The 26,164-nt window shown below is 39.1% G+C and overlaps 1 protein-coding gene across 19 annotated transcripts in view; it reads left to right on the forward strand.

Moving 5' to 3' along the window:
* NRXN3 (neurexin 3) overlaps positions 1-26,164 on the forward strand; it is a 1,692,180-nt gene that overhangs the window by 687,659 nt on the left and 978,357 nt on the right. The gene's annotated exons all lie outside the window — the stretch shown is intronic.

The following is a 26,164-nucleotide window of genomic DNA, read 5'->3' on the forward strand; positions in this document are numbered from 1 at the left end:
AAATCTAAGTTATGTTACTTATTTATATTTTTTCACATTTTATGTTTTTCAGCCCATTTAACATTTGTGATTTTACCCCCTGTGAGGGAAGCAGAGCAAGTGCCATTCTGCCCGTTTAGGCCAAAGCAGTACCCTGACTGGAACCCAGGTTCTCTGGTCACCTTGCCTAGTGCTTTGCAACACTGTGTGCTACCTAGGAGTGGATCTAGGCCTGAAACTTATATAATTCTGGGGGGCCCTCCTTAAGAAAAAGAATTCTAAAATATTTTTGCAAGTATTACAAAAACCTATCACCATGTTAATACATTGTTGGGGCCTCTCCTAAGATCTAAGAAGGAGCCATGCAAGTACAGAACCCTGACTGTCAAGCCTCATTAGCTCCATGGTCTCTATGCCCTTCCACCCATGTCCCACTGCCTTTCCCAGCCCCATCTCCAGTCCTGGGGACTTCACTACCTCTAAGGAAGCCTCTAACGTTTTGAATGAATTCTGTGAGTAATTTTCTGATATCAAGTTGAAATCTGCTTCTAGAAGATATTAGCCACTAGCATATTTGATAACATATTACTATGTGATGTCAAATTCTTTAAATAATAATGAGTGATAGTTGGAGTAACAAACCAGTGATGTCTTGCTGTCACAGGCCTGCAAAAAAAAATCCGTTGAAACAGTCTTTGGCTGAATGAAACTATAGGGGCAGTATAGAAGTTATCATCCACATTTTACAGAATTCTTATTTGAGTTATGTACTTGCAGATTCATATTCCAGGCTCTTTCTTAGTTGAACTGTAATTTCTACATCTAGAAGTAAAAACACTCATCAGAAAAATATGACTAAAATATAATATCCGAGTTTTGTGGTAATACATGGCATTGATTTTATTGAGTTGTTTGTGATTTGGAATAGCTCTGTCTCTCTGAATTAGGAGACAACTGAAGAAATTTAGCCAACATTCACAGATAGGTATAGCATAATTAAAGTCAAGGCGTTTTTCAAAATTTAACCTCAGTGTGTTCCTCTGCAAATTCTTATTTTTAGTAATTTTAATTTCTGCAGTCACCCCTTTTCAGTATCTTCTGGTCTCATTCTTTCTTTATCTTGCTCATACACTTTGGCCCCCTTGGCATCTGCTCCTTCTTCTTGCTTATGGAAAGAATGTTGACCTTGAATATGCATAATATTTCATTCTGTGAACTATAGTAAAGTTGATGTGACAATTGGAATAGGCAGGAGGCAACATAATGAGCCAGGTGTCTTCCAGCTCTAAAATCCCATGAACTTACATTCTTCTGAATATTAGCTCCTAAATTAAAATCTCACACTCTATAGCTGAATCCTATCACTATCCTGTCTATCTCCTTTCTCCAATCTAAAGGAAGAATTTTTTATTATTTCATATCTTGGTTTTCTTGGATTACTTTGAGTTATTTTTTTTAAAAAAGTAATGAAGATATTAAGTCCAAATTTTCCAGAAGCGTGTGAGCGTGTTATATGTGTGTGTGTGTTTGGGTGTAAGAGACTGAGAGTTTTGCTTTTACTCAACCAACCTTTTAGAGGTCTTCAGAGTTTCCAGGTAAGTTTATTTCTTTAAGACACGACTGCTTTTTTTTTCATACAACCATTTCACATCTTCCAAGAAATGACTACAAGAACATCTGCTTCAGTGTTCATACACATCTTATCTGATCATCGTTTCCATTCTTTTCCAACCCCCATTCCAAATCACATCCAAAATGGCAAAATGTGACTTTAGACGCCAGTTGTGTCCTCTCTATGAATGTTTTCTGTATTTGAAATGGCCGGGGAATTATCTTGCCTCTACCAATAGTAATTTAGAATGAGAGGGATTGGATAAGGGTCATTTCCTCCATCTCCTGAGATTTCAAAAGCTCTGTTTTCTTTTATACCTGATCGGGTCTACCAGTTGCAAAGCTGTATGATGTAGTGGAGAAGTGCATGCGGTTAATTATGACAATTACAATCAGTTCTTTACAATCTTTGCTTCTCTTATGGGGTTTAAAGACTATAATGTATGTCAAAAGGACAAAATAATGTTTCTGTGTTTTCTGCTTACAGCTGCTTTTATGACTGGGTTTTGCTCATAAACAGGTGGTTGTAAGATGCAATCCTTCCATTAGTCCATTTATCTTACCTGTCTTGTACCCTGGGTTCCCTGGTATGTCATTAAACACAAGTGCTGAGATTCCCAACAACTCTGAGGGAATCTCAGGGCCTGGACAGAATCCCTTGAACATGTTACAATGAAAATGAAACCACTTATGGTCAGTGGAAGTAGATAAAATGCATTTAGTTAATTTTCAGAAACTCCCTCGCTACTCTCAGACCTCTGCGGTCTGCCTTCCTGCCCGCCCCCCTTCACCATCTCTCCACTGTTTTTTTTTATCCCTGCTTAATACCCACTCTTTCAACTTTGCCCCAGTGAAATCCTGTGCCCAGTTTCTTCTCACCTTTTTGGTCTCAAGTTCATAGCATGTTGTGAAGAGTATAGCACGTGGAAATGAATTTCTGTGCTGTTGGCACAGTTACTTTTTCTCTGATGTTGTAAGTCGAATCCTTACAGTGTGCACGTTGCCACCTCATCCTTGCCGAGGGCAGCTAGGAAAGAGGTAAGACAAACTTTTTCTCTCAGCACACCTTCCTTCTCTGCGACGCTCACCTCTGCCTGAGAGGTAGGTATGAAGAGGTAGAGGTTCATGGCGAATGAAACTCTCTGAGCCTTTTCCCCCTTGAGTGTACCTTGCTTAAATAGCATTGTTTCCAGTTAATGACCATCTGGTAAAGCTGACAGCCTCAAGTCCTCCTAATTCTTAACTGTCTGAAAAAAATGAGCCCAACCTGCCATGGCTTATGACTGAATTATATAAACCATGAAGCACAATAAAGTCATTAACTTTCAACATGTCAAATTTGACTTGAATTGCATCCTGCCCAGAATTTGATGGCCTTTCCCCAACACTTAAGAGAGCAGGCCTGTGTACTGTTCAAAAAGCACTTTGTCACTTCTCAGAGAACCAGTAGCTTTGCGTGGCTGTCTGGACGTGCACGTCAGCAGGTCTGGGAGAAGAGGAATGTCTAGTGAAGTAAAGAGCATGGAGAAGCAGGTGTGAGGTCCACTAGGGAGAGGCAAAGCATCTCTTCCCAGGAAAAGGGACGAGAAGAAATATTCTACATTTGGGTACTGCACGTTTATCCTGAAAATAACGATTCACTTTGCAGTGGGGAAACTTTGGATGAAAGTGTGTGCTTTACAATTCTGATTACCCTTCCCCCTTTGTTCCCCACTATCAAAAATAATCATATTCTATAAATGTCAGTGGAATGTGGTTAGAGTGAAGCTACATTTTTGGAGAACCAGGTGTCAGCTCTGTCAGATTTCTATGAATAGGTACATTTATATACACTTTTTCAAAGAAAGAAAGGCCACTCACCACCCTGCTTGTAAAACTGTCAAGGATTTAGGAAAGAACTATGGTAGGCTGTCTTCACGTGGGAAAGGAAATCTGGTTCTCAAGATATTTGGGGCATTGCAGTGAATAAGGGATATTAATAGAGTTCCACCCCCAGCCTCTCTGGCTAAGAACTGATCTGCCTAGAATTTAAGAAGGAGAGGCATCTAAAGCCTTGTCCAGTGCTCAGCCCTACTGCCATATGAAGGTGTCATACTGAATGTGGAGGGGAAAGTGTGGGCTTTGGGATGTATTACTGGTGCACTATCCCCCCATTCCCATCCCTTCTTGTCCCTGGATTCCCATCTGTTTAGTGAACATACTTAGGACGGGATGGTGTTTGAGGATCCTCTCCTTTCTAGAGACTAGGATAATGTTGGGTTCTTTGTATTATGGCATGGGTGGTTGGATGAAGCAGTGTCACCAAAGCCTTTTTGCAAAGTAGATTTTCAGATTTCTGAAGGCTCTGGGTCAGGGGCTGGATAGCCTTGAAAAGAAAGGAAAGCGCGCCCTCTGGTGGTCAGCCTTCAGAAATGCATCAGCTAACCCCCTGAGATAAGTTTCAGGCCCTGCTAATCAAGTAGAGAAGATGTCAACATTAGTTGGGTGAGTTTCAGAATAATTTATTTATCCCAGACTAGAAGTGAGGTTATTGATGAATCTGTCACCCCAAAGCATTTTCAAAGGAAATAAGACAGAAGTGTCCTTAAGGTATCCGGAGTCGTATTCTGAAATTGTTCAGCCTGTTTGTTAAACTACTGCTATGGGGCCAGTGGGGCACTAATAAAAACTCAAGCTATCAGTTACCTTGTAGGTGAGATTACAGTCAAACTGAGAACCCAGATATTAAGAATAATTATTTAGCAAGAGTGAGTAAGCCGTTTGTTTCTGTTGGCAGAAGAATTGTTGAATTGAGTAGCTGGGAGGAGTCCCTGCAGGTGATGAAGTTAAGCCAGGCCCTGAAGGGTGGGTAAGATTAGAATAAATGAGGGAAATGGAGGTGAACATTCTCATTATAGGGGCCGAGGGAGCTGGAATGGGTTTGTTTTTGAAGTCAGTAGCAAGCAAGAGTGGAGAGTTAGCAGTAAATAATGAGACACAGAGAACACTTGCAAATAAAAAATGAATTAGGTAAATATTTAAAGTGGTTTAATAAATTGAATCAAGGGGGCATTTTCAGTACTCATTATGAAGATAGAGACAGTATAGCCTCGGGACTTAAGGGGTGGGTCTAGGTTCATATCCTAGGTCTGACACTTATGTGAGTCCTTAGGCAAGCGACTTAGCCTGCCTGTCCCCATTTCCCTCCATCTGTTAAACTGGGATGGAAATAGAATATATATTTTAGACTCAGAGATACACAAACGCTGTTTAGATATAAGATGTAAAAGTTGAGTACAAGGCAAGCCTGCGTTGTCCCAGAGCTGCCTCTCCTTCTGGTGGTGGGTTTCCAGCTGCTGGGTGGGCACAGGCAGAAGCTGAAGGACCCCTTGACAGAGGCATCATGGAGATTTATGGATCAGATGGGTAACTGACCAGGTGGCACCTAGGGGCCCTCCAACCTAGAGACTTGGTGATTCTAGAAAGTCCCCGATGACCCACAGAAACCTTACCAAGATGAGCAGATAGTAACGACCATGTTTAAATTTGGTTCAAGATGTTCTGTTCTATGTAAAAAATACCATCACTTTAACTGATGCAGCCTATAATTGAAACAGCTACCTCAAGCTGTTCCTCTCCAGCTCGTCAAGGGAAGGAGTGGAATAGGGGGTGGGGGTGGGGGAGAAAGGCGGAGGGTCTGGAGCCAATATGTCAGCTCGTCAAAGTGGCTGTAAGAAAACTGAACAAAGATCCCATCCTGAGTGTGAAAGGGGGCGGAGACTTCGGGGAACAGGAGGCTTTAAGTGGAATTCACTGCCTTCTAATTATTTGAGAAGCGAAGGGTGGGGAAGACATGTTGACAGCAGAGGTTTCAGGGAGAACAGGCGCAATGATGCTGTGTACCGTAGCACCGCACCATTTTATGTACTGCGTGTGGAGATGGGAGGTAGAACGTGGAGTTCAGAAAGGTTTAAAAGGCAAAATGTAATCACTTCCCTTTAATTAACTCAAACAGTGCATGGCAGGTTATGGTAACATGCCTGTAGCTGAGACAGAGGTTGGCAGGCCACCGCTGAGACTTTACAGAGAGAGGGTGCCTGGGATGCCAGAGCAGGAAGGGCCTAGAAACCCTGTAGAATAATATTATAGATGAGAGAATGATCCTAGCACAATTACAGAACCCACCCAAGGTTATGTGGTGTCACCAAATCTAGGGTAACACGTCAGGTCTTTACCTGTTCAGTATTCTCTCCAGGACACTGTGTATGATGGAGTCTGTAGTGACTTCACATTAGCCCCAGATGGTCAAACTGACCATAGTACATTTGTATACAGGTTAAGATTTGGTGCATTCTTTTAACAAAAGCTTGAAAGAAGAAAGGTAAAAATTAAGAAGGAAACTACCTGTATTTCAATCAAGCTTTTCTTTTAAAGTTGCCTTAGAATATTATTATTAATGCCAGTGGCTGTTTCCATGCAGCTGTTTTAATTAAAGTGTTATCTTTTTTGTAAATGAAGTGATGGAAACTTCTGCTTAGAGCCCTGTAGGAGGCTGAGTAGGGAAGCGTCAGAATTGCAGGCAGAGCACGTACTCTGTAATTTAGATCATGTGACTGAAATACCACCACCGCTGTGTAGAATCTGCTAAAATTGCAGCTTCAGATTTTTCAGGGGTGAATACATCTTTTATAGAAAAGGAGGCTATGCATTAAAGTTATAAAGTCACATAAAATATTACAGGAAAGATGAGAAAGTAAACTATTTTTCTCTTGTTTTACTTATTTCAAGGAAAAGAGTTTTATGAACAATTTCCAGAAAAGTTTTAAACGGTTGTAGATTTTATTTTGCTTTACAATCTGGCCATTCTTCAAGGTTTTATATTTATTCTCTTTTTGAGCTGAGACATACAGAACTAGACAGACACCCTTTTAAAAAACCTTTCATTTCCCTGATGATTGGGAGAAATAGCAAGTAGAAAATCTCTGGAAACTGTTGGAGATTGGGACAGTGCAGTAAATGGTACCCCCTACTGAGTTCATTATCAACAGAGGTGAACACAGGAGTTAGATAGGTGAAGATTAAATTATGTCTTCCATTCGGTGGTATACTGGCAGGCGGCTAACGCTTGTGGGGGAGGGGCTGAGTTTTAGTGTCTATAGATTTCCGTGGTGTAAGTACTGCCACTTTGGTCAGGTTCAAGCTACCAATGTGATGCCACTGAATTTGGAACTGGGCAGAGATCCACGCACTTGGCTCTTGCAAGCCAGTACAAACAGTCTTTGTACACCAGTGCTTGAGTCCATTACCATAAAGGCTGTGTTATAGAGTGATGCTCAGGCCTCATAGCTAAGCAGTCTTGTTAATGCTACTCTTCAGAATTAGGCAGACTTAAACCACAGTTCCTTCTTTGGGGGCCTGCCAGGAGTGTTGCATGTGTGGGACATCTCTCCAAATGGAAGGAAACAATGAAAATGGGGAACAAATGTTACCCTTAGCAGAATCAAAATTCAGTATGATTCTTTTTTTTTTTAAATGAATTTATATATTTTATTTATTTTATTTTGGCTACGTTGGGTCTTCGTTGCTGCACACGGGCTTTCTCTAGTTGTGGCGAGCGGGGGCTACCCTTTGTTGCGGTGCACGGGCTTCTCATTGCGGCGGCTTCTTTTGTTGTGGAGCATGGGCTCTAGGCATGCGGGCTTCAGTAGTTGTGGCACGTGGGTTTAGTAGTTGTGGCTTGCGGGCTCTAGAGCACAGGCTCAGTAGTTGTGGCGCACGGGCTTAGTTGCTCCGCGGCATGTGGGATCTTTCTGGACCAGGGCTCGTACCCGTGTCCCCTGCACTGGCAGGCGGATTCTTAACCACTGCGCCACCGGGGAAGCCCAGAATGATTCTTAGAAGACCTTTACAGCACTAGTGTCAACAAGGAGGTTGGAGGCGGAACTTTAAGTCTTTATCATTTTGGTGAATAGCTATTCACAGCAAAACCATCTTTGATGCCGGGCAGTGACAAGAATTTTGGTTATCAGAAAACGGAATTTTTGGGTGGCATTTAAAAATAGATACAGTAGTATACCATAATGCTTTTCTTTATTTTGTAGGAAGATACAGAAGAATAGATTCCTGTTTAGTACCTTGAAATTAAATTGTTTTGCCAGCTGGGCGCGACTGAAAGAAGCAGGGCAGACATAAGACCTTAAACAACTTCATTGCCTCAGAGCAGATGACGGACTATTTTAGTGAATATGTGAAATGGTATCTGGCAAAAGCAGAGCCCTTGGTCATCTCAGTTCCTTCTAGCTGATGTGCAAGAGTCCCTGCATCCAGATTTATACCTCTTTGCTTACACATCCATCATTGTTAATATGCCTGTACTCTGAGAAAGTAAGCCTGAGGTTGACTGCATGAGTCTGTTTCTTCCAGGTACAGGATAGTTTATCCTTGTTGCTATTGTATTGTTACTTAACGTGTGATGGTTTTATAATTAACAATGATTGTAAATTAGCTTACTATTATAACAGCTTGGGCCTAAGTAGTCTAATAATTGATACGTTACTTTTGGGTAAAAAATTCTGGTTATAAGTCAGGTGTCTGAAAGCACTTTTGTTGCTGTCATCATGCTAGAAGAGAAATTCTCAGCTCTGTAAGAACCTACCTTCTCATTCTGTTGCCTATGACATTGTATAGACATGGATCTCATGTTCATATGTGTCTACATTTGCTCCCCTTTGTCGTAATGTCGGACCAGTGTCCTGACTCTGCCATTTAACAGACGAATTAGCTAATCCATCCTAACACAAGCTTTCTCAGATATAAAATGGGAATGATAACAGACCTACCTCACAGGGCCTAGTGTATGTAACACATTTTGTACAGGGCCAGTTGTCGACAAATGTTGGTAATTACGGCATTCATTATTTTAAAAATATATAATATTGTAAAACATGTATAACTTTACATTTAATGCACAGCTACTATTAGTCCATGTTTGAGGACTGACTCTCAAACTGGTAGTACTTACGTTTTCCAAGGAAAGTCCTACTAATGAAGGAAAAGCCATTAATAGTTCTAGTCCGTAGCTTCTCAGGTTCATATCTGTCTCTCTCCTTTGTCACTCCCCTGCCTTCTACCCTTCCCTAGTACCCAAGGTCCTCATTTATTCCCCGTTCTTTCCCATGTAAAAGTCTGATCTAGGAAAATGATATAATAAATTATTACATAACAAATAATACATTATTAATAATTCAAGGCATTGCAGCAGAGATATAGTCTAAGAGTGTAATTTCAGCATTGAGGCCTGGGTGAGAGAGGTATTTATTTGGCAGTGGGTTCCTTTTGATGCCTCTGAAATTATAGTCATATTGGTAACTACCTACTCTGCAGTCCATATGGCAGTCTTTAATTATACCTGTTGGAATAATCCACTTAGCCAAGGTCAAGCATCCTCTGACTACATGTTCTGTTGCTATTTCCTAGTTGTTATATATCCTTGGAAGCTGTCAGCAGCCAAGTTTGGTCTTTCTAATTTTTAGTGGCACTCATCCTGTCCCGAGTTTCCCCAACACATGTTTCATCCTTGTCAAACACGCTTTGTTTCAACTGAATTAGTCATCATTCTGTGGACCTTACCTTGTGTGCTAGTGGCCACATTCCACTATAGGTAGTCTCTACAAGTGATTTCAGCTCCCTCTCCTAGCTTTGCTTTTTCTTCATTTCACAGAATTCTACGCAGCATATCAATCAGCAAAAACATCTGCTCTCTTCCTCCCGAGACTGGGCCACATTTCAATGGGAGGTGAATTCAGTCCATTTCAATCTAACGGTTATGTTTGGAATGCCAGCAATGAATAAATTAAATTAACATTTTTTGAGCACCTATAGTGTTATAGTCTTAGAGTCTTTTGCTTAATTATTTGATTATATACATTAGCTCATTTAATCCTCTCAACAGTCCTGTGAGATGTGCAGTCTAAGAAGATGAGGTCTTTTCAGATGAGGTCATTGAGACTTGTAGAAGTTAAAATATTCTGTTCAAGATATGTGGAATCTAGAAAAATTGTACAGATGAACTGGTTTGCAAGGCAGAAATAGAGGCACAGATGTAGAGAACAAATGTACGGACATCAAGGGGGGAAAGAAGAGGGTGGGATGAATTGGGATATTGGGATTGACATATGTACACTAATATGTATAAGATAGATAACTAATGAGAACCTGCTGTATAGCATAGGGAACTCCGCTTTGCTGTACAGTATAAACTAACACAACATTGTAAAACAACAATACCCCAATTGAAAAAAAAAAAAAAGGTTTACAACTAGCCAGTGGAAGAGCCAAGGATTAAACTGAAAGTTTCCTGGCTTCAAATTTATTGCTTTTCTCCAAAACTAGGTTTTTACTATGCACTAGGTTAGATTGAATGAAAAATATAAAAGAAGTACAGGTCTGTAACGACAGTCCCTATGTTCACGTAGTTTATAGTTTCTTAGGTTAGAATGATCTTTATGTTTTCCTACCAGATGATTTAGGGTTCTGTGGAGACAGATGTTTATGATATTATTATTTTGGTAAAGATAAGTAGAACAAACAAGACAAAAACCTACCTGCTGGAAGTTATCTTTCAAAGATTTGTTAATCTCTTCTGGTAAAACTATAATGAGTTATAGGAAAGCATTGGGAGGAAATTTTTCAGCTTTACTTTTAGAGTAAAAAAAAAAAGTCATCCCAAAGCCTAGTGGTGTGTCATACCTGTGCTTTCCTGAATATGTCTGTGAATCAGCATTTACTGCTAGAAATTGAAATCATGAAAAGAAACAGCTTTAGCACAGGGAAACAAAGCCAGTTTTCTACCAAATTCTAAGATCCCAGAGACAATGAATGCTGCTGTCAAAAATCATTTGAATGCAGTGTATCAGGAAGTGTTTTTCAAATTTAGCAGCAATATAGGTTTTAGTCTGGGGTATTGCTGTACTGGAGATTCATGCACTATTATATATCTTCCTCGAATACACAGATATCTCTTGTAGCCCTTCCAAGGAGAGCTTGTTACTGAAATGCCACAGGACTTTATAGTCACAGTATTTTATCTCTAATCTTTCTATGGACTAGGTCCAAAGATTGTCCTATAAAAAGGGAAGAGCCCAGAGATGGTATTTCTAGTCATGATTCAGTAGTAAGTAGCTGTATGACCTTGGTCAGGCCTCTTAACCATCTCCCTGAGTCTTATTTGCTTTTTGGTACAATGAGAGGATCAGAGTACTTGAACCCGATGTCTCTTCTCAGTTCCACCCGTGTTGCTGTGCACAGCCCTAATCCGTGGCTTATGACTGTTCTATAAAAGTTTCCAACCACATTGTACCTACACGCCTTCCCAGGTGATTTGTTTTAGGTTTTTCGCAGTTGCAGAATGATGTTTCCCGTGTGGAAAGCTGGATTACACACCGTGTTGGTTCAGCATGTTTTTCCTTATGCTGATAGCAAGACTGAAGACATGAAAAAACATAGATTTTTTTTTCTTATGACGTCCACCTCAAGAATTTAGAGGATATATCCAAAGTATAGTTCTTCTAAAATTAATAACCATTTGTTGTTGTTGTTGTTGTTTTTGTTTTTTGGGGTTTTTTTTTTTTTGTGGTACGCGGGCCTCTCACTGTCGTGGCCTCTCCCGTTGCAGAGCACAGGCTCCGGACGTGCAGGCTCAGCGACCATGGCTCATGGGCCCAGCCGCTCCGTGGCCTGTGGGATCTTCCCAGACCAGGGCATGAACCTGTGTCCCCTGCAGACTCTCAACCACTGCCCCACCAGGGAAGCCCAATAACCATTTTTGAAGTAACTATAAGTAGCTATCCATCAATTAATCTGAATCCTTGAATCTCTAGTGAATTTATGATGTGTATTTTGAGTACTTGGAAACCTGGAATATCAATTATTTTATAAACCCTTTTTCAGTAAACAGCAAAGTGAGATTATTGATGCCTATTTACTCCTTGTTGTATCTCTTTAACCATCTTGGAAGCTGTCTCCTCTGAAGCTTTTCCAGAGGATGCAGTTCAATGCAGTAACAAGATGGCAGGTGTATCTGTAGACTTTTAAGGCCCCTCTTCCGATAGTCAGTCTGCCCTGTAGTGTGTCTTATGGATAAATAATATAACCTCTAAAGGTGATACTCAACTCTCCTTGTGCTGTACATGTTTCTTTTTCAGACCCATGGCTACATATGCTATTGAATAAAAAATGTTTTCATGTTATACATTAAGTATGAAATTGTTTAGGTAAGACTTGTGCTCCTACATAGGATCATGGTAACTGTGAATTGCTTTTCTTTTTTTTCAGAGGGATAGGTTAGGCATATTTGCTGTCTTTGCCAAACCTTTTCTCAATTTGTAGACTTCTGAATATGTAGATTCCCCCTCTTTTTTAACATTCACATTATAAAATGAACAAAGTTAGGATGAGCCAAAAAAAAAAAAAAAAGCCCTGCATATAGCAATGCTGAAGGAAATTATTCAGGCAGTTTTAGGGCTAAAACAGTCCTTAGAAGCATGGAAGCTGTAGAGCCTTGAATGAGGCTCTACAAAGATTGGAATTTTTAGAAATTTGACTCTTCATACTTTGTAATTCCTTAAAGGAAATCCAAGCTCTCTGAAATTAGAAAGGTGAAATTAACAACTCACTGAGTCTGTGTATGTCTCTGTGGTTCATATCTACAAATAAGTGCCTACTCTGCAAAACATCTTGGATATAGGCGTTTGCTAAAATACTTAAGGCATTATGAGGAGAGAGAGAATAATAATTTAGATTGTTGGGACAGGGCAGTCAGATGGATATGAATGGGGAAGCACTATTCCCAGCAGAGGTAGTATCTTAAGATCCCCAAAGAGGAAGATTCCATGTGTGCATGGGAAGAGTGACTGCAACTTGAGATGCATTATAGATGGTGGGGTGGGGAAGAAACAAGGGACATTCTAATGTATATTAGGTAGAAACTGCAGAACGGTAGGTGGAGGGTGGAAGGGGGAAAGTATAGTGGAGGTTATTGAATACTGAGACAAGGAGAAGCAACCTCTTAGGTAATACGCTTACCCAAGATTCTGAATTAGTTTCTCCTACTCAGCCTGTTTTTTTTTTGGATGGTGTGAGCTTCTGTGGATGGGAGGTGGAATGTTGTGAAAAGAAGGTAAGCTTATGAACGAAGGTTCCAGAAAACTAGCTTGCTAGTGGATTCCTCTGGTGGTAGAGAGTGTTTATACCGTGTGTCAGCCTTCCTCTCCATATGAGGTACATAGGGAATTCGTCTGCACAGAGCACCTGACGGGCCAGTAGTGCTGGGAAAGCCTGTGCGAAGTAATGGAAGAGCAGATGTCACTGACAGGGTGACCTCTGACTGTGGCCGTCTCGGGGATTTTAACTTTAGAGACAGTCTTCAACTTGCCATGTGGACCTATTCTGACACTGGAGGATTTCCCTTGGTTGGGAGAGAAAATGGAGAGGTGGCTTTTTGTTTGTCTGTTTCTGGGGGGTTGGTAGGGAGGAGGCGGGGGGTAGGTGGTAGGGAATGTGTATGTGTAGATTTTTAGCCTGGTAGGTAGATGTTGGAATCACATTCTACCTCCAGCAGAGCAATTGAGTTCCTCCTCACCTGGAAAGAAAGGCAGGGGTGAAGGCTGTCCAGGGAGTAGGGGTCTCAGTGTTGCCCTTTATTTGGACACTTACAATCTTGAGACCAACAGGACTTAAGTGAAGCTAATTAACAAAGGGTACAGTCAACTTCATTTGGGGTTTATCAATTCCTCAACTACTTCGGAATTCTACTCTTTCTCACCCTGACATTGGATCTTTGTATTTCAGGTCTGGTTTTATAAACATTTAAGTTCTTGATTGAGTCAGGTCTTTGGAGGCCATTTTTTGTTAACTTCTGATTGAGCCTTTATTCTCCTCCACATGGCTCCTTAACTAGCACATTTGAAGTGTTTGTTCCCAGGGGAAAGTTAAAGTCAAATATGTGAGCTCATTTTCTCCCTATTAAGTTAAGTCTTCAGAGTTTGCAGTTCCAGGTATTCAGTGTTTCATGCCTTTGGCGCTCTTTTAGAAATCTATGTATTTTTGTACGTTTTCTGTAGGCATAGATGATCCATAGGATCAAATCTGGCTTATGTAAGTCTGGAATAAAGAGTAAGAAAACCCAAAAGCCAATAATAATGTTAAGCCATCTCTTTTCTCTCATCCACAATGTGGCTCTTTAAATTTTCCATTCTGACGAAGCATGGGGAGCTCACAGTTTACCTACATCTACCTGGTATGAGCCCCATGTGGTTGAGCTTTCGTAGCCAGGTTGAGATGATGACAGAAAGAAGAAAATGGAATACCTCTCCCCAGACCTCCCCCTACACTTTATAGTACTTCACTGTTTACCATGTTGTCATTTGCTGATACAGTTGTTAGTGCTTAGCCCTCAATGAAATCATAAGCTTATTTAGGAACTGTGATTTTGCCATACATATGTCATCTCCCAAAGTACAAGGATAGCTTAAGAACCCAAATGTCCAATAAATACCTGTTTACCGTTGTATTGTCTTGACAAGGAATACAGAATGCATTCCTTTTACTCATACTTTGATCTGTAAAGGGCATGGAAGGAGTGAAAAGACACAGGGTCACTTCAGACACGTTTCCTTCCCTCTCTCTTGGTCCCCTCCCATCGTCACTTCAATCACCCATTTCTCGCCTTTCCTCTAAGGATCTTGGTTCTCTGAGAAGCAGGGACTACTGAAGATCATATACTAATATTATGATCCTAAAACTCAGAACTTTGTGGCAGGGAAAAAAATGTGTGTGCTTAATTCCTTTCTCTTTGACTGTCTGACCCAATTGGATGCTCAGGAGTACTATGCTATTACTAGCTATGAGATGAAAATCTCAAGGCTGAAATAATATTATTAGCAAAACATTTAACATTTAATTAAATGTTTTATGTATAAAGTGCTTTATGTGTAAATGTTTTATATGCAAAGTATTATGCTGAGTGTTTTATGTGGATTGTCACATTTAATTCTCATTACAACTATGTGTCAGCTATTTTGCAGGTATTATTATCATCCCCCATTATATAAATGAGGAATGAGGCTTAAAGAGATCAAATAACTTGCCCAGTGTCCCCTAGCTCTTAAATGGTGAACTCAGGATTCAGATTCATGCTTAACTTCTACCCTAAACCGCCTTTATCTTCTATAACCCTTAACCCAAGAAAAATCAGTCTTCTATGTACTAACCGCCATAGATTTGATAGTTGAGGCAAACAGATATTTTTCTAATCACACTCTTGCAGTCCCCCGTTGGCATAAATTTTAGAGGTTGGAGCTTCTGTCCACCAACTGCACAGTAATCTCTTAGAATTGTCATTTTGGGTTATGACAATTATGATGCATGTCTTTTCGTAAAAGAAGTGGAACTGGAGGAGAACATTACCACCATTAGCATTTTCCGCATTGGTGATGTGAAGGACATTGTTCTAGGTGATCATTATATATGTGTGTCGTGTATATTATCAGATGTTGTCTTATCGGTAGTTCCTACTTATTTGCATAAAATTCCCCACAAAGCTAAGGCAGGATTGAAAGTTATGTTAACTGTAATTGTAGAATAGAATCACAACAGAAGATACAAGTTATGTTGTAGGGAGTATAACTTTTACAAGTTATTTTACAAGTTACATGGAATCACAGAAGTACGGGCTTCATTATTATGAAAATTAATTTTTGCAAGCCAAATAGAAGATTTATGCCAGGAATTTTAGTATCTTTACATACTCTTTCTATTTATTGTGTGTATATATATATATATATATATTAGTAAACACTGATACGTATTTAAACATTAGAATTTTTGGTCTTAACTGAATGAAGCTTTAAAAGAGTTTTTTTTTTTTTTGAATCATGCTGAATATTCTCGAGAACAGACTTCATGCTTTCTTAAAATTTGCTATGAGTTGCTTTGATAACATTAACATGGGTATCAGAATAATACAAACTCAGGAAACAGACACATGACTTACCAGCTCATTTCTCAGAGCCTTGTCACATGCACCCTTCTTATTTCATGTGTATATTGTAAGTAGAAGTGCATGATCCTGTATTGTCACAGAAAAACAGTCTGAATGTTCATTGCCTAAAGGAATCCTGTGTGTGTGTGTGTGTGTGTGTGTGTGTGTAGTCTTTGATAACTACTCTGAATTTAATTTTGTTGTAACCATGCTCTTATAACCTGACATCAGTAAAACCAAGTATAAAATTACCCCCATGAGTAACCAATGTCTCACTCAGATTTTCTGTCAATTCTTATTTCTTCTAGATACTAGACTTGCTTTTCAACCTATAAAGCCAGTATAGGGCAGCTTTACTTATTCATTTATTTAACAAATATTTTTTGATAGGCACAGTTCTAGGCATTGAAGATGCAACTGTGAACAAGACAGGTAAGTTGAGCTTGCATTCTAGCTGAAACAATAAACAAGTTAAAGTCCCTAAATAAGGTAGTTTAAGTGAGTGATGAATGTCGAGAGAAAAATAAATCAGAGCAATGTGGTACTGGGATGGAGTGGGCATCCTATTTTATACTGGCTATTTAGGGAGGCCTCTCTAGTTGGTGACATTGAACTTAGGCCCAGATAAGAAGATGCAGTCAGGCATGAGAATGTCTATAACAAGATTGTTCAAAGCCAAGGGCATACACATCAAGAGTACACACAGTAAGGTATGAACAAGTTTGGCGCATTTGAAGAACAGATTGACCAGAGCAGTTTAGAGAGCAGATATTTGCAGATAAAGATGTGTCAGTGTTGATAGTTGTGTAAATGTGCACATAGTTTTAGGAGAGAAGTGACTTTAGCTTAAGGTAAGTAAAATGTTCTGTGCCCGCAGTATGTCCCTAGGGGATTCTTTTTGATTTTAGAAGTTGGATTAATGTCTAGTTTGATCCACAGACATACCAATTAACTTTTGTCATATGGTTTATTTGATTACATCTCTAACCTGTGTTCATATAATGTGCCTTTATAATTTACTGGTTATATAGAATGGCCGCCTGTTCATTACTTCATTCAACAACCATTTACCAAGGTCCTACTATACAGCAAGTTGAGTCTTTAGTTCTGGGTATGCAAATATGAATAAGACCCTGCAGTTACGGAAATAAATACAGAAATAGGATCCTAAGTATATTTATTGGGAAATGCATTTTCTCAATTTTAAAAATATGAAAAATAGTAAAAGGGACTTCAGAAGAGAGTGGAATTGATCAATAAAGGTGATAACAGCTGATGTGTAGAAGGTTAAAAAATACTTTGGCGGTCTAAAAAATCTTTTGACGTGTACTTATACAACTGGATTAAGGCTTTCTATGATCTCTGTTATGGTGGAGTCCTTTATAAATTTAAATTAATATCACTACTAATGCATCTCTCTGGATAATAGTGCACTTGTGATTTGCAAATAGGGCCCCAGGCCTCAGCTAAACTCCTGCTCAACATACAAGATGATGAAGCCCTTTACTTGGCTCTCCAGCTCTGTTAAAACCATGGGCATCCCCATGGGTCTCCAAGTCAGGCAGGATGACAACATCTTTTAGTCTGACAAGGAAATTAACAGATTTTAATTTGTTAAAATTTATATGAACTAATCCTGGTTTAAAATAGGTTATGTACTTATTTTAACCTATTCTGAGGTTCGAAGTTTAGAAGTCTACACTTAAAACGTTAACTGCCCAGCCCCCAAAGAGCTATCCAAGGTGCTGAACATGTACTGGAGAGTCAGCACCCTTAGTCTTTGTGCTTGAGCTACTCTTTCCTGCCTTTGCCTATCCAGGTTACCTGCCCTGATTACTCTTTAATTGATCTTAGCAACCATGTGACACATTATTGTCCTGACTCCTGCTTGTTTCACGTTCTAACCTACTGCATTTTTCAACTTGTGTTTAAGCAGATACCAATTAAATTTTGCACCTAGAGCCTCCCACACAAGTGTCTTGGCTCACAGTTCTATTTGCTGAAAGAATGTGATCATTGATTTTACCTTCAATTATAAAGTGATTTAAAATTTTTATTTAAGTCCATAAAAAATAGAAGCTCTAAAAATAGCCTTGAAATAATTAATTCATCTAATAATCCATAAAATTAATTGAAAATATAAGCATGATGTATCTTTTCCTTCTTTCTTCTTCTTCCTTTTCCCCCATCCATCCTCCTCTATTTGTTCATCTCCCTTTCTTTTTCCTCCTCCTCTTCCTCCCTCTCCTTCTCTCTCCTTCTCTTTCTCCTTTTCCTCTTCTTGTCATTATCATCATCATTATAAATATAATAAGTAAGGATATTTTAACTGGTGAAATATTTATATAAAATGTAGCGTTTTGCTAAAAAGTGGTTATAAAACAATTTTATGACAATTTAGGCTTAATAGTTTAAAAATAGAACACATATAAACATAAGTAGTTTCCTGTGAATATTTTATCTTTGAACTTAGTAATTTAATTATTCTCCTTAAAGCAAATGGAGACCAGTCCTTACTAGATACCTCTAACTTCTTTTAGGAAGGATCTCTTCCTTGCTAACTGGAAAACTCAAAACACATTTAGTTAGAGAGCTGGGGTTAGTGTTGTCAGTCAATGATTAGGGCAAGGGTTTTACACTGTGTCCCACCTAAATATCATTCTATAACTTCACCCATTGTAATTTAAGAAGACTGGCATGACTAGACTGGTTAAGAATCTAAGCATTTTGATCAAACAGTCTAGATTATTATTTTAGATCTAAAATTTCTTAGCCATATGATCTTGGGTAAATATCCAACTTACGAATCTATGTTTTTTCACCTGTAAACTGGACATGCTAAAACATCCTCACACTGAAGATTGCTATTAGGATTATATGAGATAACATATACTTAAAAGTTTAGCGCAGAAACTGACATCTAGTAAACATTCCATAAAAGTGAATTATCATTGTCATCACTATCATAAGTCATTAACCTTAACCTTTTTGTGCTTTGCCTGACCTTAAACTATATGGAAAATTAAAAGTACCCTATTCACTATGGGTATTTGACATTTGCTGAGAGTAAGTTGGTAGTAGTATCATACATGGCACCCAGTTAATGTCTCAACTTGAAATACTGTGAGCTATGAGGAAGGACAGGGAAGGTACTGGTTACCCATTCATGAACAACCATTCTTACCTCACAATCAACCAGTTGATTACAATTGATCTGTTGCCCATGCAATCATAGTGACATTTAGAATAGATTACATTACCATTTCTCTTAACATGGTGGTTAAAATTCAGTAGGCAGATAATGTAATATTGACATAATGAGTAAAATAATGATTGATAGGGAAGTTGTAGAAGTAAGAAGGTTCAATGTGTTTGAAAGTCACAGAACTTTGAAAAGTGCAAGAGATAAGGAATACTGATGAATAAAATGTGACAACTTGACACTTGCTGTGATTATAGAAATGAACCAAGGAATCTATTAAACTAGTCATTCTTAAAGAGTACAGCCTATAGAAGTGTAAATATAGCTAATAAAAGTACCTTTTAAATTTAAATACCTATCAAAGCTTCCAGAGGAAAAAAACTAGATTTATACTTCATGGCTTGCTCAAAATCATTGTCTTTCCTAGCATCATCTACAGTAAAGTAGTTCTAGTTTAAAATATATTAAAGTGGATACTTCTAAAATTAGTTTTTTTTGGAATTAAACAAAAGGGACTACGTTTTTCCAGGGACTGCTGTAGATGTCACTTTTTAACAAGACAGATAAGGCAGTCAATATATAGAGGTTTTATTTTATGGCCAAAGCTAACATTTATTCAGTCAGTGAGAGATGTCAATTAGAACAGCACAACTTAGGCCATGGGGAAATTGCGGAGCCCCTAACCAGAACATGAGCATTACATTATCAGATAGGTTACAGTTGTTGCTTCCATAATGACCCTTGCTCTTTAATGCAGTGTCAGAATCTGGGGAAAGAAAAAGCCAAATGGCAACTAATTTATCACCAGATTTTTAGCCAAATTACCAAAACTTGGAACTAATCAGGTCTGTTTTACAAATGAATAATGACATTCAGGGCCTCTTTGGTTATACAGATGTTTAGATTGCTGGTGTCCTAAGAATTCCATAGTCTGTGCTGGCTTTAAAGTTGAGATCAAATTGTTCTTATGTGCCCAGGGTAGCATAACTCTAAGATGAAGGTGTTCTGGGGAAAGAAAAGGAAAAAAGAGCATTTTTTATCTTCACACTGAAAAAGTCATTGCACTGAAAAAGTGCCAACAAACCCTAAATAATTTTGTGTTGATTCTACTAAATTAGAATAGTGATAGCTGTAATCATTTGATCCCCGAGGCATTAATGAAAGTACAGCATTATTTTGTGTGGAATAGGTATCATTACCCTCGAGCTTAGGAATGAATGATTATTAGTAAGTCTGATTAAATCTGGAAGCAGTGACACAAGCTATCTTTAACCCACTAATGACAGGGCCATATTGTAATTTTATGATGAATGAATACAGTTTAGCATTTTTAGCACTTGGCGGGGAAAATAAGACGTCTGCATTCATTTTCTTGATTAGACTGCAAAGCAGTACAGAGAAGCTCATAAGGAATGCTGCCTAATGAAACAGTGTTCCTGCTGGTTGATTAGCCAGTCATAGCTCCCAAAACCCACAGGATTGGATATCTTTATATGATCAACGATATTATTAAACAACATTCTAGAGATCATGAATTCCTAGATGCAGGAGTACAAAAAAAGAAAAATACTATCACTTTGCATGTATATATTCCCCTTATCTTTCCAAATGCTTTCATGTGCATTTTATGGTTTAATATCATAGTAACTGTTAGAGTGAGTTAGACTTTTTATTACTTGTTTTATGAGTAAGAAGAGCACAATACAGTTTAGGTGCTTCCTAAAGTCCCATAGACTGTCAGAAAAAACCAGCATGGGAACCCCAGTGTTTTGGATCCAAGTGTAATATATTTTTTTGGCCTCTGTGGAAAATTAATTTTATTTTATAATTACAGACAAATTTTTTTTTGATTCTCTCTTTTAAAAAGGATATCTATTCTGTATGCATAGATACTATTAGAGATTCTTACTGATCAAATGGGTAACGGCCCTGGCTTAATTTTTAGTGCTAGGCAAAACTGTTTCTACAATCCCCAGGCAGTTTAGGACAAGTTCTGATCCCAGCATAGCATCTGACACTCAGTGGTAGCTTGGTAAATATTAGTTCTGTCAACTGAAAAAGAAAAATTCACAATGTGAGAGTTGTGAGTTAAGTTTTATTTGGGACAAAAGGAGAACTATAGCCCTGGAGACGGCATCTCAGATAGCTCTGAGGAACTGCTCCAAAGAGGCAGGGGGGAAGGTCAGTATTATCTATGATTTTAGTGAAGGGGGTACCTGCAGTGAAGCACACATATTGGCAGAGGCTTACTGCTAGTCACGAGGAACAGATGTCACTGATGATTTTAGTGCTTTTCTATAGATACGAGGAGATGCAAGAATTTGGGCTCACAAAATCTTCTCCTGAAAATATCTAACTCTCTAAAGGCCAGTTCTGCCAGTTTTTCCCAGAGCACAGGGTGCCTCATTCCTGATCTCCACCCTGAACTCTTTTCAGGGTGTGTTAAAGGTCAGCGGCTGTGGTGGCTAGTGACTTAATCCTTGCAGAGGCAGATGGCCAGTGCCAAGTTTTAGTTGGTAGTTCCTTTTCTTCTAATTCTTTGTGTGACCTTCTGTGGTCTAATGAAGGAACTTTTCAGTCTTCGTTGACCTAAAAACAGTGTTGATGACCTACTTGATCTTATCTCTAAAACTGTTCACAGGTGATTACTCAGTAAAAATATAAAAATTAGTGACATAAAGCCAAACTCTGCGGGGCTAGAGGGAATTAGTATTTAGTTTCCCTCAAAGCCAAAACATTTCTACTTGAAACAGAGCCTTGCAGATGAATGGCATTCCCTTTCTCTAAACATTAGCATCATAATGGCATTCTGTTGAATAGCTTGAATTTAGGACAATCAGAGCCAAAAATTTAAGAAGTCCTGCAGGTCTTGCTTGGCATGTAACAGATCAGGTTCTTCGGGGAAGATAAATGGAGAAATGAATCATTGTAATACAGTGAAATACATGGTAAAAAGGGTATGGATAAGGGGCAATGGAAGTGCCTAGGATAGAGAAAAAAGAAATGTCTTGGGAGTGGGTGGGAGGGAGGGAAAACTATGAAAGGGACATTTGAACATCAAACGAAACAAAGCCAGAAGCCTTGGAATTATCCCTGGCACTTTCTTTCCCTTACCCTGCAAATATTCTGTCAATGATTTCTGATTTTACCGCTCAGCATTTCCCTGCTCTATGTCCTTCTCTTCACCCATCACTGACCTACATGGAGTTCTCATCATCTTGATTTAAAATGGGCTGGCTTATTTGGTATTCCCATTTCCAGGCATATCACCCTCAAAACCGTCATCCAGACTATTTAAAACCTTAAAGCTTAGCACCATCTCCCCCTTGCTTGAAACCCTGCAAGGGTTTCCTGCTGCCTATAGGATAATATCTATCCTGATGATTCTCTGTGCTCTGGCCTCTCCCTACCTCTCACGATATGTTTATGCTGCGGAATTGTCTGTCCTTTCAAGAACATTACACTCCACTTCATGCCTCCATGCATTTTCCTCTTTTTGTAATACCTTTTCATATCCTTTCCCAACAGGGTACGTTCTATATGTCTTTTGTCCAGTGTCCCTAATCCAGTAAGATGTTGCAGTTCTCCCATCGCAAATCTCCACTGAATCAAGTGCAGTTCTCTGGTTTTTAGAGCACCTGTGCACACTGTATCTCATTCATGTTTGTATTTCCCATTAAGTGCAATACTTGGCACATAATAGTTGCTCAACAAATGTTGGTTGATCTGATCATAACAGTAACGTGGATGGATAAGTAGGTAGTTGCTAGGACAACAAGTGTAGAAATGACAAGGAGGTGTAAAATCAAATGGCATAGTGTGATAATTTTCTGTTGATGAGCAGCATATTACCACAAATTTAGTGGCTTCAAACAGCATCCATTTATTATCTCACAGTTTCTATAGATCACAGGTCAGGGTGGGCTTGGCTGGATTTTCTGCTCATGGTGTCCGCTTGATCTTAGGGCTGAAATCAAGGTGTTTGTTGGATTGAATTCTCATCTGGAGATTGGTGAGGTAACAGCTGCTTCAAAGCTTCCTTGGAGTTTTGGCAGAATCTATTCCTTGTGGCTGCAGAAGTCATGGCGACTTCCTTCCTCAAGACCAACGGTGGAGAGTGTCTCTATTGCTTCAAGTCTCTGCCTCCAGGGAAGGCTTAGGCTGTCTTTAAAGGGTTAGCCTGGTTAGGTTGGGCTCATCCAGGATAGTCTTTCTTGATTAACTCAGAGTCTTTAATGAGGGATCTTACTTACACCTGCAAAATCCTTTTTTTTTTTTTTTTTTTTTGTGGTACGCGACCTTCTCACTGTTGTGGCCTCTCCCGTTGCGGAGCACAGGCTCCGGACGCGCAGGCTCAGCGGCCATGGCTCACGGGCCTAGCCGCCCCGCAGCATGTGGGATCTTCCTGGACCGCGGCACGAACCCGTGTCCCCTGCATCGGCAGGCGGACTCTCAACCGCTGCGCCACCAGGGAAGCCCTGCAAAATCCTTTTGCCTTTACCATATACCATCACATAATCATAGGAATTATATCCTATCACCTTTGCCATATTCTGTTGTCTGGAAGCAAGTCCAGGTTCTGCCTGCACTCATGGGGAGGGGATTATCTTAGGGCCCATCTCAAGATCCTGCCCATCACATGTGTAGTTTAGAATGACTTGAAAAATAGATTTATGTGGGTAAGTAGAGGAACATGAGACCAGAAAGAAAGGTAAAGACTATGTCAGGAAGTGCCTTATGTGGCCTTCTAAGAAATGTATACGTTATCGTGTGGGGAGTCATTACGGGGTTAAGAAAGAGGATCCTTTAGAGCATAACTTCGGAATAAGAAAGACTTGGAAGACTGGAGGAGGAAGATGGTGTAAACATGGAAAATAGGCGGTATTGAGAGGGCAGATGGCAAGTGGGGAAGGATTAAGAACTGACAGGATTTGACAGCCGCTGATCCAGCAGAGGGTAAGGAAACATTCAAAGTCAGTGTTTCACACTAGAACCCCTGGGTGACCAAAATGGAATTGGTCTTGAGTGTTCCTGAATGACACTGAGGTGGTAACTATTTTTGGTGTAGACAGTGGATCTCAGTCTCTTGTTTCTGTTCTCATACTCTCTCTCACTTGCCTTGTCTTGTTCCAGAAAGGATCTAGAATGGCTCACCAGTTGAACTCTGCTGTTAAATACCAGTTTGCAATGACTTGGCGTAACGCCTTTAGGGAAGAATGGTTTATTTCTAAATAGCTGGTGCCCTAGGCAGAATTATGTTTTCTAAAGTTATCTGAATCCAGGAGGTTGGCAGCAGTTTTAAAGGACAGTGACCTAGCTTTCAGTTCTGAATTCTAATTTGGATCCATTATCTGATAACTCAGGCTGTTTTAAATCTAGCCTGTCTGTGTGTATAATGCAATTAAATAAGGAAGCGAATGCAGTGTTGGAATACAGGCAGGCAGAAGTATCTTTTGCTTTTCTCTCTACATCCTGTAAATAAACTCTGGACATCCTTTGTGATTTATAAGTTAATATTTCTGAAAATATCTCATTTATCTTATGTCAGCCTTTAGATGGGAAAAATTAATATAGCAGGCCATATGTTATCTTTTCTTAAATAATCACATGATGTGAAATTCATAGCTTTCCTATTCATGTTTTGTCTTCAAAATATTTGTCTTTTTTATGCCCAGTGAAAACCTCCTTTTTGGTTAATGTAAGCCTTTACTTTAGAGATTTGTATTTTTGCCTGAGGTGCTACTCTGTTGGTTTTAAAATTTGTGATACAATTGAATTCAGTACAACAGTAAAATTTGTGTGGATTGATTTATGCCCTTTGAATATTATATAAGATTTACACAAATAGAATTGAGGAATTTCAGTAATTGGAAGTACAGTTTTCCTCTTTGTTAGAAATCTTGGCTTGGATTTATGGACATCCAGTTTCTACCTAATCCGATGATATGCTTCTCTACTGTTCTTGTCAGACTTTTACATTGTTAGTTAGGTCTGAAAACAAAACAAAACAAACAAAAAAACTGGTTCTTCTACTCTACAGTACTTCAGTCGCCAGATGTGTCCGCTTTTTTCCCCACACTAAGCAATTCTTCAAATCTTGGTGGACCTCAACTGGGTGTCCTACAGTTTAACTCAATTCTGACACTAACTGCCTGGACTTAATGCAGACCCCACAGGTTAAGGCTCAACCCCACAAGACTGTCCCCTACTTCAGATGCTAGTTACAAGCCCCAAGTTGTCATCTGCACTTCTGACCAACTGGTTATACATAAATCAGGAGTTCCACAGCCCTCTTCTCAGGTTTAATAATGTGCTCTAGGCTCCCAGAACTAGTTTATCATATTTACACTTACTGGTTTATTATAAAGGATGTAATAAATGATACAGATGAAGAGGCACACAGGGCAAGATATAGGAGAGGGGTACAGAAATTCCATACCCTCTCCAAGTGCACCACACTCTTAATACCTTGGTGTGTTCACCACCTGGAAGCTCTCTAAACCCCGTTGTTTAAGGTTTTTATGGAGGTTCTGTTACTTAGGCATGATTGATTAATTCATTGGCTGTCAGGTATTAATTCAGTCCCCAGAGGTCTCGGAGTGGGGCTGAAAGTTCCAACCCTCTAATCACATGGGTTGGCTCCTCTGGCAACCAGTCCCCATCCTCCAAGAGTCACTTCATTAGCATAAACTCAGGTATGGTTGAAAGAGGTTTGTTACGAATAATTAAAGCTGCTTCTCTTACCCTATCACTCAGGAAATTATAAGAGTTTTAGAAGCCCTGTAGCAGCACCTTGGCACAAAGATCAAATATATACTTCTTATTATATCACAGTGTCACAGATCTGTTCTCTATGTTAAGTTGAAATCAGCCTCTACAAAAACTACTTCCATTTGCTTACAATCTGTTGACTGTCTCAACCAAGTTACATATTGCTGGGTCCCACTGAATTCCTGTCTTTTTTTAAGTTAAATTTTCATGTTTGTTTTAACAAACTGTCGCATATAAATATATAAAAAGTGTTCCTGTAAAGCTTATAATGAAAATAATAAGACAGAAAAATATTGGCCTAATTCCTCCCCACCTCAATCAAGAGGTATCACTTTTGACTCTTAGTTTTTTCTTCTGGTTTTACATCCATATTTCTAAATTACGTGCATTATTTTTTGTTTTGGTTTATTTACATTTTATACGTGAATGCTCATTTTAGCCATCTAAAATTTTTTTCTAAATATCCTCAATTTTATCTTCCAATCCTTCTGTTAAATAAATCTCTGCTACCAAATATACATAAATATAATTTTTTTTTATTTTCTAAGAGCTTTGTGCTCCATTATTTTTCCATTTTAATAGCA

Source organism: Monodon monoceros, unplaced genomic scaffold (genome assembly GCF_005190385.1).
Source record: "Monodon monoceros isolate NGI ecotype Baffin Bay Population unplaced genomic scaffold, NGI_Narwhal_1 Super_Scaffold_21, whole genome shotgun sequence".
In the NCBI taxonomy this organism is placed as follows: domain Eukaryota; kingdom Metazoa; phylum Chordata; class Mammalia; order Artiodactyla; family Monodontidae; genus Monodon; species Monodon monoceros.